Source organism: Cebus imitator, unplaced genomic scaffold (genome assembly GCF_001604975.1).
Source record: "Cebus imitator isolate Cc_AM_T3 unplaced genomic scaffold, Cebus_imitator-1.0 Scaffold169, whole genome shotgun sequence".
NCBI lineage: Eukaryota > Metazoa > Chordata > Mammalia > Primates > Cebidae > Cebus > Cebus imitator.
Window position 1 is genome coordinate 2961196 of NW_016107484.1, and position 14610 is coordinate 2975805.

The window sequence follows — 14610 nt, forward strand, 5'->3', positions numbered from 1 at the left end:
GTTTCTGTTCTCCAGCGTGGGTGACAGATGGATACCCTGTGTCAGAAAGAGAGAGAAAGAAAGAAAAAAAGAAAGTTGTACCACAGCTAATCCCTGTGAGGGAGTCACAAGGTGGAACCAACGACTATGGTTACTCATTTGTAAGAAATTGGAAGAAGATAATTTCTTAAAAATGCAATTTAATTTTGAAGATGTAGCAGAAGCATTCAAAGTGTAATTTAAAAATATGTAATTTGTATTGCTTTTTAACAGTAAAACATTTCTACACCTTTATTCTAACTCTGGAATATGCAGTGTCTCTTGTGTCACCTGATACATTATAAGAAATTCAGTAAAGCTATTCTAGAACTTATTTATTTTTCATACCCCTGAAAGTTCATAAAATAATCATAGCTTATTTCCACATCTAATTTTGCAGTGTGCTCTGTGATATTGTGACAGAGCTTGTGAGGAAGCTTTTGTAGCCAGAGCAGACCTCTGTCCCAAAGATGATGAACTCTGCCACTTAGGTTAACAATACAACAGTTCATAGAAATAATTGGAGCCGTTTTTCTTCTGCAGGGTAAATTCTGTGTGTCCCTCTGGCTTTCAAAATCACCTTTGGATGTGTAGTTCAAATATATTTAGGATTGAACCTGATGGGGTTTAAGAATATTTCATTGATTCGAAGTACTCGGCGTTAGCTAGAAAACATGTCAAATTTCTCGGTTAACCAATATTCAATAAATTACTTCTAATTCTATAACTTTACATTGTGATAGGACTAGGACCTTGTGGTAAGCCATCAGACTCGCAGTTAGGATCAGAGAACCTGTACAAAGCAGGATGCCTGCATATTCATGATGCTTGGCAACTAGAAATAGTAATCCATTGTGACACTGATTTCAAGTCCTAAGACCTTAGTGTGAAAGCTGAGGGTTCTGAGCAGGTGTTTGAGTGCCCTCTGGAGGCCTTGTTCAACTGGAACGGTTGAAACATGGACTCCTAGCAAGAGTTTTCTTTCACCATCAGAGTTAAGAACCAGTGGGCGAGTTGGTTGAAACTGTTGTGGATGTTAGGAGCAGAGGAGAGGGGAGATGGAACCCATGGGAATGTACTAGTGTTTGCAGGAGCTTGCCCCTCTGACTGATAATACCAGGTTTATGCAGTGAGTGTAGAACATAGAGGCCATAGAGTCATAGAAGGAGCCTAGGGAGTGTGGCCAGTAGTGTCCAGTGGGATAAAGAACAAAAAATGCCCTTGGATTGGCTAAGACAAAGCCGACAGTGAGAGGAACCTCAGTGGTATGGTGTTGGATTGAGGCATGAATGAGAAGTGAAGCAACAGAAATCTGGAAAAATCAGTCTTTAAGAAGTCTGGATAGGGAAATGGAGGTGGGGCCAGGGAGACAGGGCTGTTAGAGAAGGCCTGGGATTAAATGCTGTTTTTCCTTAAGGTAAAGGGAGACTTCTGCATTGTGTTTAAATGCTGAAGGGAAGAGGCAAGCACAGAAAGAAAACAGTTGAAAAGGGTGTGGCCGCCTGGGACGGGGAGAGAGTTGGTTTTAAAGTTCTTCTCCCTGGAGATTTGTTGAAGGGAGAGTTTGCCTTTTATAGGGATTTTGAGTTTGGCAAAGTAGTCATTTTCAGTTTATCATGGGATGATGGGGAAATAACTCTAGTAGGCAGTTGGAGATACAGGTAAGAAGGCAAGACTGTGATAAGAAAATGTGGCATCATCATCATGGAAATGGTCATCATTTCAGCCAAGCAGGTAGCTCAGCTAAAAAATGGAGACAGGGCATACTGTATGGAGGACTCCTATATTTAGGCACACTCAGCAAAGCCGGAAGAGAAGTGAGAATGTGCAGGGAACTGGGAGCCGAGGAGACTGTAGACTAGGGGTGAGGGTGAGGTGGGAGGAATGGCCCCCAGATTCGACTTGGAGAGCAGTTTTGTAGTGGTGGTGGGGGTGCATAATGATGAGTAGGGGGCACACACAGAAGGTGTTACAGGTGCTGTGGAGGAGCTAAGCGGTGAAAGTGAGAAGAGTCAATTGGTCGTAGTCGTCCGGGGGATGGCTCCAGAGAACACATGGCGCTTATCTGTGCATATGAAATTAGAGCTGTAATCAACAATGACTAGAAAGGGTTATATTTGCTTTTTTGTTTTTAACACCATCATCTCAGAATATAAGATCTAAGTTTTGTGTAACTTTTGTGCCACTTCCTTCTTTTCTCAGATTGAGAGTCTGACTGAAAGGAAGAAAATGTCTCGTTCTGTTCATGACATTTGAGGGAGTCCTTGTGGGAGAGAGTAAATGTGGCTGATTTTTTATTTACTATTCTGACACATGTCAAATGTTAAATCCTTTAAATCCATGAGTCCATTTGGTATCATAAATGACATTAAAAAACTTCTTGGTAAAACTAATAGTATGGCTAATAGCAGTTATTTGGCTTCACTTATTTAAAATATTTCATTAAGAAAAGGTAACAGATTTCTACTATCAGAAGTGATAAAATAACTGTTTAAATCTGGGAGGTGGTCTTTGACATCTCACTTTAGACAGACTGCTCACTTTGAGTGGCTAGGCATGCTGTTTAAATATATACTTATCCAGAGGGTAGAATGGCAGATTCCAGCTTAGACCCAAACACATCCACTGCTGTGGAACTGGTGTGAAGACCTGTGAAGGCCTTAAGCCATTTTAAGCCATTTAAGCCTTTACTGTGTCATATCAAACATCAAATCACCCATATCCCACATAAAATTAGCTTGTATAAAACCTTATGAGTTAAGCTTTGATTGGTTGTAGACATTTAACGTTTATTAATTTTAATTTTGCACTTTTCTTTTCATGTTTTGCATCCAGTAATTTTTTTTCAGATCTGAAACATTTACATAGGTCCTTAAGATGCTCATGAGCCTTAGGGGCTGCACCTATATGCCTAAAGATAAGACATTCCTGTTCTGCTGGGAAGTGGACGTTGGGTATGTCTAGGCATGTCTGGTGGGGCGGGGTGTGGACTTGCCTGGAAGCTGTTTGTTTGTGGCACTGAGGCACCTCCTGGGAAAACTTCATCCTAAGCAGGAGTTGAAGGAAGTGTTTTAGTTAGGGATTTTTTGTTGCAAAGAACAGCGATACATTCAGACCACTTTCTGCGTAAGGGGCTATGCTGGAGGATGCATGTGGATCAGACCCATGAGGAACTTAGTCCAGAGACAAGCCACAGTCTTTCCCTTGGACAGTGGGGTCTCTCACGGCATCGCTCATTTCTTTGTATCCTTCTCCTCTTTCTGCCATCTGGCTTGTTTTTCCCATGTCTGTATGTCTTTTCTAACCTTTTAGCTCCTCCTCGCTTATAGGTTCTACTTCCTCATGATTTTGGTTTGCTCTGATCTCATGACCTCTGCAGTCATTTTGTAGATCATAACCTCTCAGCTTCATCTCTCACAGCTAATAACCTCATTCTCTCAGTATTGCTTAGATTCTTGAGAGAGAGGGAATCTGATTTTGTTTTGCTTTTATTGTTGTTCCAAGCCACATTATAGGTCAGAGTTAAGCTCTTGGGTCAGATGTCTGTACTTGGTCTCAGAAGTGGTCATGTGGCCCATGGCTGCGTGGGCCTACCCTTAAAGCTGAGGCAGTTCCCATTACAGTAGTTGAATTTGTAGGCAAGCAAGCACCATGATTGGCATGTATAGTTCAGTAAGGGAGAAAAAACCTGGCCCAATGTTAAGACCATTTGAATTCCTCCAAATGTATTCCTGCCCTTTAAAATATTATCCTGCTAACAGCTTTCAATCTAAGTCAAACCTTTATTCCCACAGAGAAACTAAAATAACTAAATGTATTGAAAGCATTTTTATTTTTCCGTTTTCTTCCTGTTTTATTCAGTCTCTGACGGAGCCACTCAGCACAGTTTACAGGACTCTATTTCTGTTAGTGATGTCTGCTGAAAATGATATAGCAACCTCAAGTAGGTATCAGCAAATTGGATCATTCTAACCATATGCGTTTCACATAATCCTTTCCCCCAAAGCTCTGGGGAGCTTCATAGGCATACTGTAATTCAGCACTGTCCCCAGATTGACAACAGCTACAAAAACATGTAAATGTCCCATCCACATGTAGATATGGCAGCAGTGTGATACCTAAGTTCCTTAATATATCATCATAACTCCAGGAGAAAGTGAAGTTCCCCAAACTTGAAGGCAGATCTTGAGATCTATACCCAAACTTCTCTGAACAGTTATAGAATATAGCAGAGGGGGGACGTAGCAGATGGAATAAATAAAATAATGATAGTTTTGTTGAGCCCTAAAAATTTGCCAGGCAGTGTTTTAAGTACTTTTCATGGATTAATTGATTTAATCCTTAAATTACCTTATAAGGCTAGCTGCCTTTATTATCTCCATTAACTCATTCTTAACTTCTTAGGTGAAGATTATACAGCAGGTATGCAGTGGAGCCAGGATATGAACTAGTCCAGTCTGACTCCAGTTTTTGCTTCTTCAGCAGCCTGAGAGACTGGAAAATCCATGAAAAAACACTATTGATTGTTTACTCCTGGGCATTTTAGCCAGTCTGTCAGTCATTTCATACCTATGAACCTTAAACTCATTTTGGATCAGGTTCCCATCATGAGGCTCATTGTGATATTGGGATACCTGTGTCTTGGAGGGAAGTTGTGCAGAGTGCCTGGATTTCCCTTTCTGTAGTTTGTCAGATTTGCTCATCCCTTCTTTCGACCTCCATGGCTTGAATCCCATATATTTATATAAATCCCAGCTGTAAATGGGTCTGTCCTGTCTTCTGAGCCGGAATCCCACATTTATAATAAGTAGTTCGTGAAAACATTTTGTGATCCTAAATTCTTTATAAATAAACCTATTTTTCTCTCTGCATTTCTCTCAACAGCAGGATCATAAGGCCTTCGTAGCCCTTCAGCCACTGTGGGCTCTGCCTCTGCCTGTTCTGGAATGTCTTGGGGGTTTTGATCCTGTCACTGTGGTAAGTTTTCTACTTGTTTCACCATTTGTCCTAGATGGAGAATCCCCCTCGAGTATTTTAAACCAAAGCTGTCTCTAGAATTTTTTCTGAGCATGTGCCCTTTGGGGCTCAGTGAGGAAGCAGCTCTCCGTGCCTCATGCTCTTCCTGACCTCTTGCCTTTATCTGGCCTTGGATTCCCCAGACCTTGGACCACCTTCCTTACTCTGAAGATGGCAGAAATGTTTTTGTTCATCTCTTATTGTCTCTTGTGATCTTCATTTCATACTTTCCATGTGAACGATTAGTTATTAAAACTTTGTTTTGCTTGTCCCATTTTATTCTGCCATCTTGGAGGCCTTACAAGGTTTTTAAATCTCATGTTACCCTTTGTCCTTCTCTGCTGTTGTTCCTGTCCTCACTGAGCTATCAAACCTTTAAAAGCTGAGTTGCTCTATAAATTTCTGGTGTTTTTTTTCAATGCCTGAATAATAGCCTTTTCCTTAAATACGAGTTCCTGGAAATCTTCTTACCTGAGGATTATGGTTTACATCAGTCTGCAGACTTGATTCTGAGTGTCATTGTGTTCCCAGCACAACTGTTTTTTTTCCTTTTTTTTCTCTTTGGATTTGTTCTTTTTTAAAGATTTTTTTTCTCTCTTCTTGGCTCAACTCAAGAAGACAACATAAACAGGACAGGTATTTGTTTATCTTTATGTGGTCATTGCTGAAATCCAGAATAATCCAGTTGAACATACAGTCAGATCTCGGTGATTCACAGACATCATGAAAATGTATGTTATTTCCATGCATAGCTGGGCAGCTAGAGAAAGGAAAGCCCTTGTCTGGATAGCTGCTGGCTTCCGGGGGCATGTGCTTCTCATCATTTCCCCTGCTGCCAGAGGCTGGTTTCCCAGGCCCTGGGCTTCTGCCTTCCCAGACTTCAGTTACCCATCCAACGAGGAGGATTGGCTGTGGGGGATAAAGGACATTTTGTTGGCCTCCGTCCTAGTGGGTCTAGTGACTGTGCATTGTTAGAAGGCTAAGCCTGCATGGATGTGTGTTGTCTTTTCTCTTTCTTGGCTGTATGTGGCCAGAGTGGGAAGGCTGGGGCTGCCCCTGAACAGAAAGGGCCTGACCACCTCTCTCCTTTTTCTCTCTTTTTCCCGTGTGCTGGATTGGTTTCCAGGTGACTGACCTATTTAGAAGTGGGGGCAAGTGGACCCTGGCATAATGACAAATGTTCTCTCTTCTCTGTCTCTTTCTGGCTTCATTCTCTCCTGTGCTGATTTGGGTACCCTCGGTCAGTCTTTATTATGGATGGTAAGACCAAAGAGTCACGTCTAATATTTTATGAATTCCTTTTCACACTGGTATGCACTTTGGTCTCAGTTTAAGATTGTCACTAACGTAGGGAAAAGGAGTTCTCCATGTGGTCCAGCCTCACTTATGGAATGCTGCATTGGGAATTAGATTCCCAGGGCCAGCTAATAATAAAGCGTTTTGTATTACTTCAGTCCTGTGTAGATTCCCATCTAGGGTACGTAGAAGTTACGTTTGCTGAGACCACTGGCCAGATTTGATATTAGTCATTAATAATAGACATTTTCAGAATAGCATTGGATTAGCCACCAGTGCCAGTCCTACTAGATCAAAAGCATGAATGCCAGAGTTCTGCATAATGTGTTGTGACCATTCCCTGGCCCTCTCTGAGAGTGGAGTGGCAATAAAGTTCTGTCCATCCATGCAGATACTGAATTCTAATGACCAAATCCTATCCATTCTTAGGATTCTCATCATTTCTGTTGATTTTTGGCTGTAAGAGGTCACCTGCTCTTGCACTTTGTGCTTCCTGAGTGAGCCTCCTTCAAAATCTCCTCCCCTGCTTGCTTTGGTTTGTCAGACGTTACAAGTTATGAATTGTGACTCAAATATAAAAATAGCCAGACTCTTGAGGTACTTAAGAGTAGTCACATTCATGGAGTCAAGACAGTAGAATGGTGGTTACCAGAGGTTGGGGGAGAGGGAAAAGTGAGTTGTTGAATGGGGACAGAGTTTGTGTTGCAAGATAAGAAAGCTCTTGAGATTTGTTTCACAACAATGTGTGTATATGTAATACTACTGAACTGTACACTTAAAATAGTTAAGATGGTAAATTTTATGTTATGTGTTTTTTTATCACACTTTTTAAAAATGCATACAAATGTAGCCAGAATTGCAAATCCCTAGTTTTTGACCCCCCAGCTACTGTGGGTACTCCCACTGCTAGCTTCATTGAGGGCAGTCTTGCTAATTACCCCCTTTTCATTTTGCCTGTTCTCCAGGGCCCAACCTGTCTTCTCCCTCCTTTTAGTTGGTTAGGCTGGGTCCCCTGTGACTTTCAGGTATTCCATATGCCTATTCCTGAGGGTGGCTTCAGCTGTCCAGTCTGTTTTTCTTTACTTCTGGGCCTGAGCATGAATATTGTCCCTTTGGCTCTTACTTCCACAGTGGAAGGAGGAAGCAAGTTTAGTAAATGAGCATTAGAGCTAATCTGACCTAAGCCTCTGTTCTTCCTTTTGTGTACCCTCCCCCAGCTAGTTCCTGCCTGACCTGAGAGCAGGAAGAATCCCCCGGCCAGCTGTGAAAGGCTGGTCCCTTGAGAAAGACAAATCCAGTAGAGTCAGCCAAAGGAAAGAATAAGGAAAAGGCAGAGTGTGCAGGAAAGTGGATGTTCTTATGTTCTGTTGTTCTTTCTGTGCATTGACTGTCTCTAAGTATTCAAATTGTATCCTAAGGAAATTGTATTTTTTTTCTGTTACCTCATCAGTATTCCTTATTCCTGAGGAGGCATGAGTAGAGGGTGAGAGTGAGCATCTACATGACTCACAGTGGGACTTCTCTCTGTTTCATAGCTAAGTAAACTGAGGCTGGTGAGAATCAATGACTACAGTGAGACAGGTATGTAGTATTAGGTGAAGATTTTGAACTTAGGCCTTTTGGGCAGTAAGTCCAGTGTTCTACCCGCCAAATTACTATGGTTCTTAATGCATGTATATGTTACACATTTACTAGATAGATAAGATAAACTTAGGCCTTGGATGTGGAGTTCATGTAGGGGCTATCACTGAAGCAAATCATTGTATCCCAGTACTCGGGTGTTTCTGTAAATGGAGTTGAAGAGCAGGAAAAAAAGTAGTGGAGTGCAAACCATGAAGGAATCTCACTAAAGTAATATTTTTAAAGAAGCAATCCCATGAATAGAGGGTCAAGAAGGGAAAAGTTATGGGTAGGACCAGGAAGCAGCAGACACATAGGTATAAAGGCAGGGTTTCTCTTTCAATGGTGGAGAAACCATAGTTACAGGGAGATTAGATCATCAGGTCTTTGGAAGCCTCTGCCTGTGAAATGACATTCTTGGCAAATGAATGAATGTGTCATGCAGTAATTAAAATTAAGGAAACTAACATTTAGCCTCAGGTCTGCTATGGGCACTCTGATAGGTAGTTTCATGTTTATTATCTTCTTTAATAACCCAAGCAAAGTGTAGACATTATTATCCATACGTTTGCAGCTTGGTCAGATCAGTCACAGTCACATAGCAGGTGGCAGAGCAGAGGCCTACATCCAGTGATGTCATTCCAGAGGTCATTGTGTGAGAGGACTTGGCTGAAGGAAAGCTACAGAAGGGATGCCTGTGTCATCCATGATCACCCTAATAACACATGCACTTAGCCTTCTCGGACTTTCTTCTCAGACCCAGGAGAAAACTTGGCATCATTCCTCCGATAACTTTTGTTGCCCTTCTCTGGACCTAATTTCTTGCTAAAGAAAAATCAGACACAGCTTCTTTTGTCTTTTATCTTTTCTCCATTAGGAGTCATTAGGCTAAGTCATGCGAAGAGGAATTTCCGCAGGACAAAATGAAGCGTCTCTTCCCTATAGCTCGTTAAAACCCAGAGTTCAAATCATTAGCTATTGAACTTTGTTGTGAGAGAAATCAGGGAACCTAGAACTTTGGTGTGTTAGACTATAAGGAAGTGTGGGTGGCACTAAGGGAAGGGGAGGCGGCGGCAAGAGGTCCAGACACCTGCGGACCAAGTAGGAAAGCGGTCTAAGGGTGGAAACCAGGTGCTGGGAGTGTCTGGAAGGACTGTTGTCAGGTTCTCTCCTAGTGCTCCGGAGTCAAGCTGAGTCACAGACTTTTCTATTCAGCTGGTGGCAGGGCTGTGCACAGGACGGCATCAGAAGTGATGTAAAATTCTTTCTTGTCAATCTGGAGCAGACTTTTTTTAAGTTTGCCCTCATTCTAGAAAGGAGAGGAGTAGACCCTGGATGACATCCTAAATTTAGTTGGAGAATCCTGCTCAGAGTGAGAACGTCCTTTGACCAAACTAAAAAGTTTACTTCAGAACCCTTGGGGAAGTTGTTTCTATTATCACAGAGGCTGTGGTTATTGACAGCATGTTCAGGAAATGCTGATTGCTACTTGAGGCACAGGTGAGGAAGTGTTTGGATTCCTGTCAAGGTGTGTTTCCAAGATGCTGCATGAATGACAGCCACTGGCCAGAGACTGATATTCTTTTGAGGAGTCCTGCTTTGAGGTCATTCCACTTTTCAGCTATACATGTACACCAGTGACTACAGCGAATTACATTGGTGTCTGAACTGACAGGCCTTTGAGTCAACAGAACCTGGAATATCTTCCAAGGCTGGGGTGGTATGGAGGATTTGACCACAGAGATTTAGACCCAGGAATTATGGGTGTGCTTGGGCTACCCTGAGTGAAACTCTTCTCCTCTCGGTTGACTACCTCCAACCTCCAGTGACTGAAGTCGGCTCAGAAAGATGAAGAAACCCGGGTTCACTTCCGTGACTGACAAGCACACCTGAGAAAAAAGGCTGGGCAGTTGGACCTTCCGAGCTGCTGTTGCCTGGAGGAGATCAAGTGTGAGAAGTTGAGTAGCTACAGGCCCTAGTGGCCACTAAAGAGGGTTTCGCAAAGTCAGAAGGACTCTATCAGAGACTCTGAGAGCCTATTGCCAAGGAGAGAAGTCTAGGACTCTATGAAGTCAGGCTTCACTGTGACCTGTTATCACTGAGGTGGCCCAGGGCACATGCAAGCATTGTAATGGGGAAAACAGTCCTGGCTTCTTCAAGAGTGGTGAAGGTGAAGGGCCTGTTTGGGACATGAATCTACCCTGGGCAGCCAGAATCTTCAATTTCAGAACTATTTGTTATGGTGGAAGCAAAATAGAACGGATTTGATGTTCCACAGTCCTAATCAGTGAGTTACCAGTGACTGCCATAGTTGAGTTATTCTAAAGCAGATAGTTTAAGCAATGATTAAGTGGATGAGGCCTATGTGGCTTGAATATCTAAGTCTTCCTATACCAAGTTATGTGTATTTTGGACTGCACTTTTCTACAGGTATAGTGGAGACTAGTGAGGAGGTAGATGCAGCATCTTCTGTGTTCCCACATACCTGAGCCACATGGAGAGTGGTGGCTTTGAACAGAACAAATGCCCTCTTAGCCCAGTTCCTTTGGCAGTATGTAGGTCCTGATACCTAAACAGCCTTCTTTTTTTTAAAATTTTTTTTGTGTGTGCCAAGGCCTGTAGAAAAAGGCTAAGCAGAGGTTCCCTTGGAGTAGTTTTATCTGCTGAGACTTGCCAAATTAGAATTTGATGGCCTTGATTTCTAGGACTTCCTGATCGTTTTTGAGGAGGAGGAGTTCCTAACTAAGCTAAGGGGATCATATGTTCTCCACATGAATAGGGCACCCATGATGTCAGCGAGGACAGTGTCAGATAGATGCATGTCCCACCAACTGGAAACCAAGGTCTTATAAGAACAACTTAGTGAATTGTGCCTGATGGAATAAATTCTGAATCCTTTGTAAAGCATCTCTGTGGGCGAGTTCTTTCTTGTAGTGTTTAGCTCTCAGTCTTCTCATGTACAAAACTTGACTTTAGAATTATTTTGGAGGACTTTGGGGGACGTTTTTCTTACATCTAGAAGTGGAATGTTTGGTGATGGAAATTACTACACATAAGTGGTTATCTTACAGTTTACGTACTTTCAGTCTTCAAAAAAAAAGTGGATTTAAGAAGAATTTTCAACCCTATTTTGTGTCTGGACTTTCTTACACTTTAAAAAACGCTTTTTAAGGACCCCAGAGAACTTTAAGTGTATGTGGGTTGCAGGCTTTGATACTTAACTGTAATAGAAATGAAAACCAAAATTTTACAAAGATACTTACTAACTCATTTATTTAAAAATGATAAACTCATTACATGCTAACGTAAGTGACATTTTTATGAAAAATAGCTATTTTCTGAAACAAAACATTTAGTAAGAAGAGTAGCAATATTTACATTTTGGCAACTCTTTAAATGTATGGAGTTTAAATAAGACATCTGCTTCTATATTCAGTCTCCTGCAATATGTTGTTTTGGTTGAAATGGTTGAAGAAATCAGGCCTTGCACAGATAACGTAGTTGGAAAAGGGATTTTTAGTAGCCTTTTCAGATAATTGTCGCTTTATCTGTGACGTGGCACCAAAACTTGACAAGTGGTAGATGCCTACAGGTTAGGTGCAACTTGCAGTGTGAAAGTATATTTGTGAACTTTTCGTACTCTGGTATATTAAAATCCATTGGTCTCTCTTGTACTTTGAATAGATCTTTTACCCGTGATGACCACATGTTGGTCATTTGGAGCCTTCATGGAGTGCCTACCTAGATGAACATTAATTAGCAGGAATTGTACTGTAAATTGTGAGAATGTGATGAGAAGGAGGATCTAGATCAGTGGGTGCTTGGCTAGTTTATTCAGGAAGGGTTTCAGCTGGGGCATAACTAGGGGGCAAGGAACATCTGTCAGGTAAAGGCAATGATGAAAATGTACTATTTGCATACTCAGTACTCTGAGGAGGTTAGGATTACAATCCCATTTTACAGACAGGAAGCTGGTGCTCAAGTAGTTCAGAGTGTGATCTGAGGATGGCAGGGAGAGGCGTTGAGGGTAGGACTGTGGCCCATTGTGTGTTTCATTATGGTGTTGTGCAGCTAAGCCCCATCCTCTGCTGGGGGGAGCTATGAGTCAAGTAGGCTTAAAAAAACATAGTTTACAGACAAAGAACGTTTTCACATTAAGTGTTAGGCTGATCAGGCACTTGCCGAGAACCACATTTAGTCTCTGAGTCATTGCTTCACAGACTCCATTGTGTGACCTAGGAGTCCTGCTAAAATGCAATTCTCATTTGGTAGGTCTAAGGTGGGGCTGAGGTTTTGCATGTCTGACAAGCTCCCAGGTGAGGCTGAAAACGCTGCTCCTTGGCTCAGTTTTGGAAATCAAATTTCCAGAGCCAGTTTTCCATTTCTTCCTTAATACATGATGTGAATGTTAATCCCAGTCACTCAGGCTTTGGAGAAGGAGAATGCAGGTGGGTGGAGATGGGTGGTAACTATCTAAAATTCTTTATCAGTTAAGGCTGCCTGGCAATCAGCAGCAGAAATGGACTCTGGGTAATTTGAGGTAAAAATGAATTGTAGAATGGGAAGGGGACATGGAGTAACCCAGTAGCGCTGCAGGGCCACAGTTGTAGGAACTGCTTAAATGCCTGTCCTGGGTGCTGTCACTAGCACGTGTGAATGAACTCTAGTTGTTAATGTCATCTTTGACTCTTCACAATTAAGAGTATCTGGAGAGAAAGACTGGCTGGCTGAACTGAGGTCTGTTTCTTACCCCCTGACTGGATCAGGTACTATAGTGAGAGGGAAGATCTGGGGATCTTGGCCTTCACAGGGGAGGATAGAAGAGCACCCTGATTTATTGCCCCATTATTGCTGCATAGAGAGGGAGAGGTAATCCCTGAACAGGAGGTTAGAGTGCAGTTAGGAAAGGGAAAGGAGAGCTCAGCAGGAAGCCTGAGCTGTTCACTGCAGGCTCCTAAGCCATCCTCCAGTTAACAGCGTGCATTCCTTGTGCTTACCAGACAGATAAATTGAAGGAAGAAAAAAAGTATGTACTGAGCTTAGGTACTATAATTGTGCATTGTTTTATTTAATTTTCAAAGCAACCCTAAGAGATACAGGTATAGGTATTATTGGGGAAATGAGTCTTAGGGCTAAACAACTTGCTCGAAGTCACACTGTCAGTAAGTGGGAGAGCTGAAATTTGACTTACAAAGTGTTTCTGCTGCAATATAATTGGTTGGCAGAAACTGCTGCTTCTTGGGGTAAAAGGTTGCTCAAGTGGGCTAAGTGTGAGCATGAGTGGTGGAAGTTGGGGAGAATGTATATGGACACACGGAGCTGGAGGTGCATAGCAATTCAAGATTTTGGAGATAGAATGCTCTCAAAAATAAGCTCACATTTAGCCGCGTCTGTTAAGAGCTTCACGACCTCAAGAAGGGGTTTACATCTCTTAGCTCTACCAAATTATGACTTTGCCTATGATGGGAAAGGATACTTTCACGGAATGGAAATTTAAGGTGTGAAACCCAAGGAGAGCAGGCAGGAATGGGGAAGAGTGTTCCATCTGGAAGTGACACAGAATATCATTGAGGGCAGGCTTTATAATGGATGGGTAGGTTTTACAGCCGCCAGTTAGATTGCAGGGCTCTGTCCCCATTGCCTGCCCAGGGAGGGAATGAAGCTCATTCCTGCATTACTAGGACAAAGCCCACTTGTGTGTGATGGACGGAAGTAGGCTGGGCGCCCCATGTTATATGTATTATATACAAAACCCCCATTCACTGTGATTGTGAAGCCGCTGCTCACCCCTTCCCCAGGCTGCCAGCCACAGGAGTAAGTATGTATGTGTCGTTGACTTTTTTGGTGTCAGAGGTGAAGACTGTAGATACCGTTTGTGATTTTTTTTTGTTTCCTTGGGAGACAGAAGCAAAGAATAAAACTATTGGAAAGGAAAAATAAAGATTTTTTTCTATGAAATATAACCTCTTAATCTCTTGAGTAAAAGTATTTAAGTGAAATATGCAACTTCATTTTTCGGAAGTGATTAAAGGTGAAATGACTCCAGGTTTTTAGAGCTAAAAGGGCTTGGGTGAAATGTAAAATAAGCGCCATCCATTCAACATCACCAAAGAATAAACAATGCCTGTTGTGTACATAGAGCCCAGATGGAGGTAAGGACTGTAATGGCAAAATGTCACTGAGAGCATGCCATATTCTTGTAGTTTCCTTGGGCTGCTGTAACAAAGTACCACAAGCAGTGAGGCTTAAAACAACAGAAATTTATTGTCTCACAGTTCTGGAGGCTGGAATTCTGAATTAAGGTGGCAGTAGGGCTGTTCTGCCCTGAAGGCTTTCCAGGAGAATACTTTGCCTCTTCCTAGCTTCTCTTTGCCGGTAGTCTTTGGCCTTCCTTGGCTTGTAGACTATCACTTCAGTCTCTGCAGCTGTCCCCATGTGGCCTTTCCCCCCCATCTCTATGTGTGTCTGAATCTCTGTCTCCTCTCTTTTATAAGGATACCAGGCATTGGATTTAGGGCTCACACTAATGTACTATGACGTCACCTTAATTAATCACATCTGAAAAGACCCTGTTTCCAAATAAGGTCACATTCTGAGGTTCTGGATGGATATGAATTTTGGGGAGACACTGTTCAACCCAGTATACTTTTTGCCTTTCTT

The 14610-nt window shown here is 42.2% G+C and overlaps 1 protein-coding gene across 4 annotated transcripts in view; it reads left to right on the forward strand.

The window, feature by feature from the left end:
- The window catches only part of ZNF664 (zinc finger protein 664), a 41774-nt gene that overhangs the window by 10619 nt on the left and 16545 nt on the right, over positions 1–14610 (forward strand). For 3 of the 4 annotated variants that reach the window (XM_017544413.2, XM_017544412.2, XM_037744257.1), the window contains exon 3: positions 4906–4995. The exons of the other annotated variant lie outside the window; for it this stretch is intronic. The gene's annotated coding sequence lies outside the window, so the exon portion shown is untranslated. The remainder of the gene's footprint in view (positions 1–4905; positions 4996–14610) is intronic. 4 annotated transcript variants of the gene reach the window in all.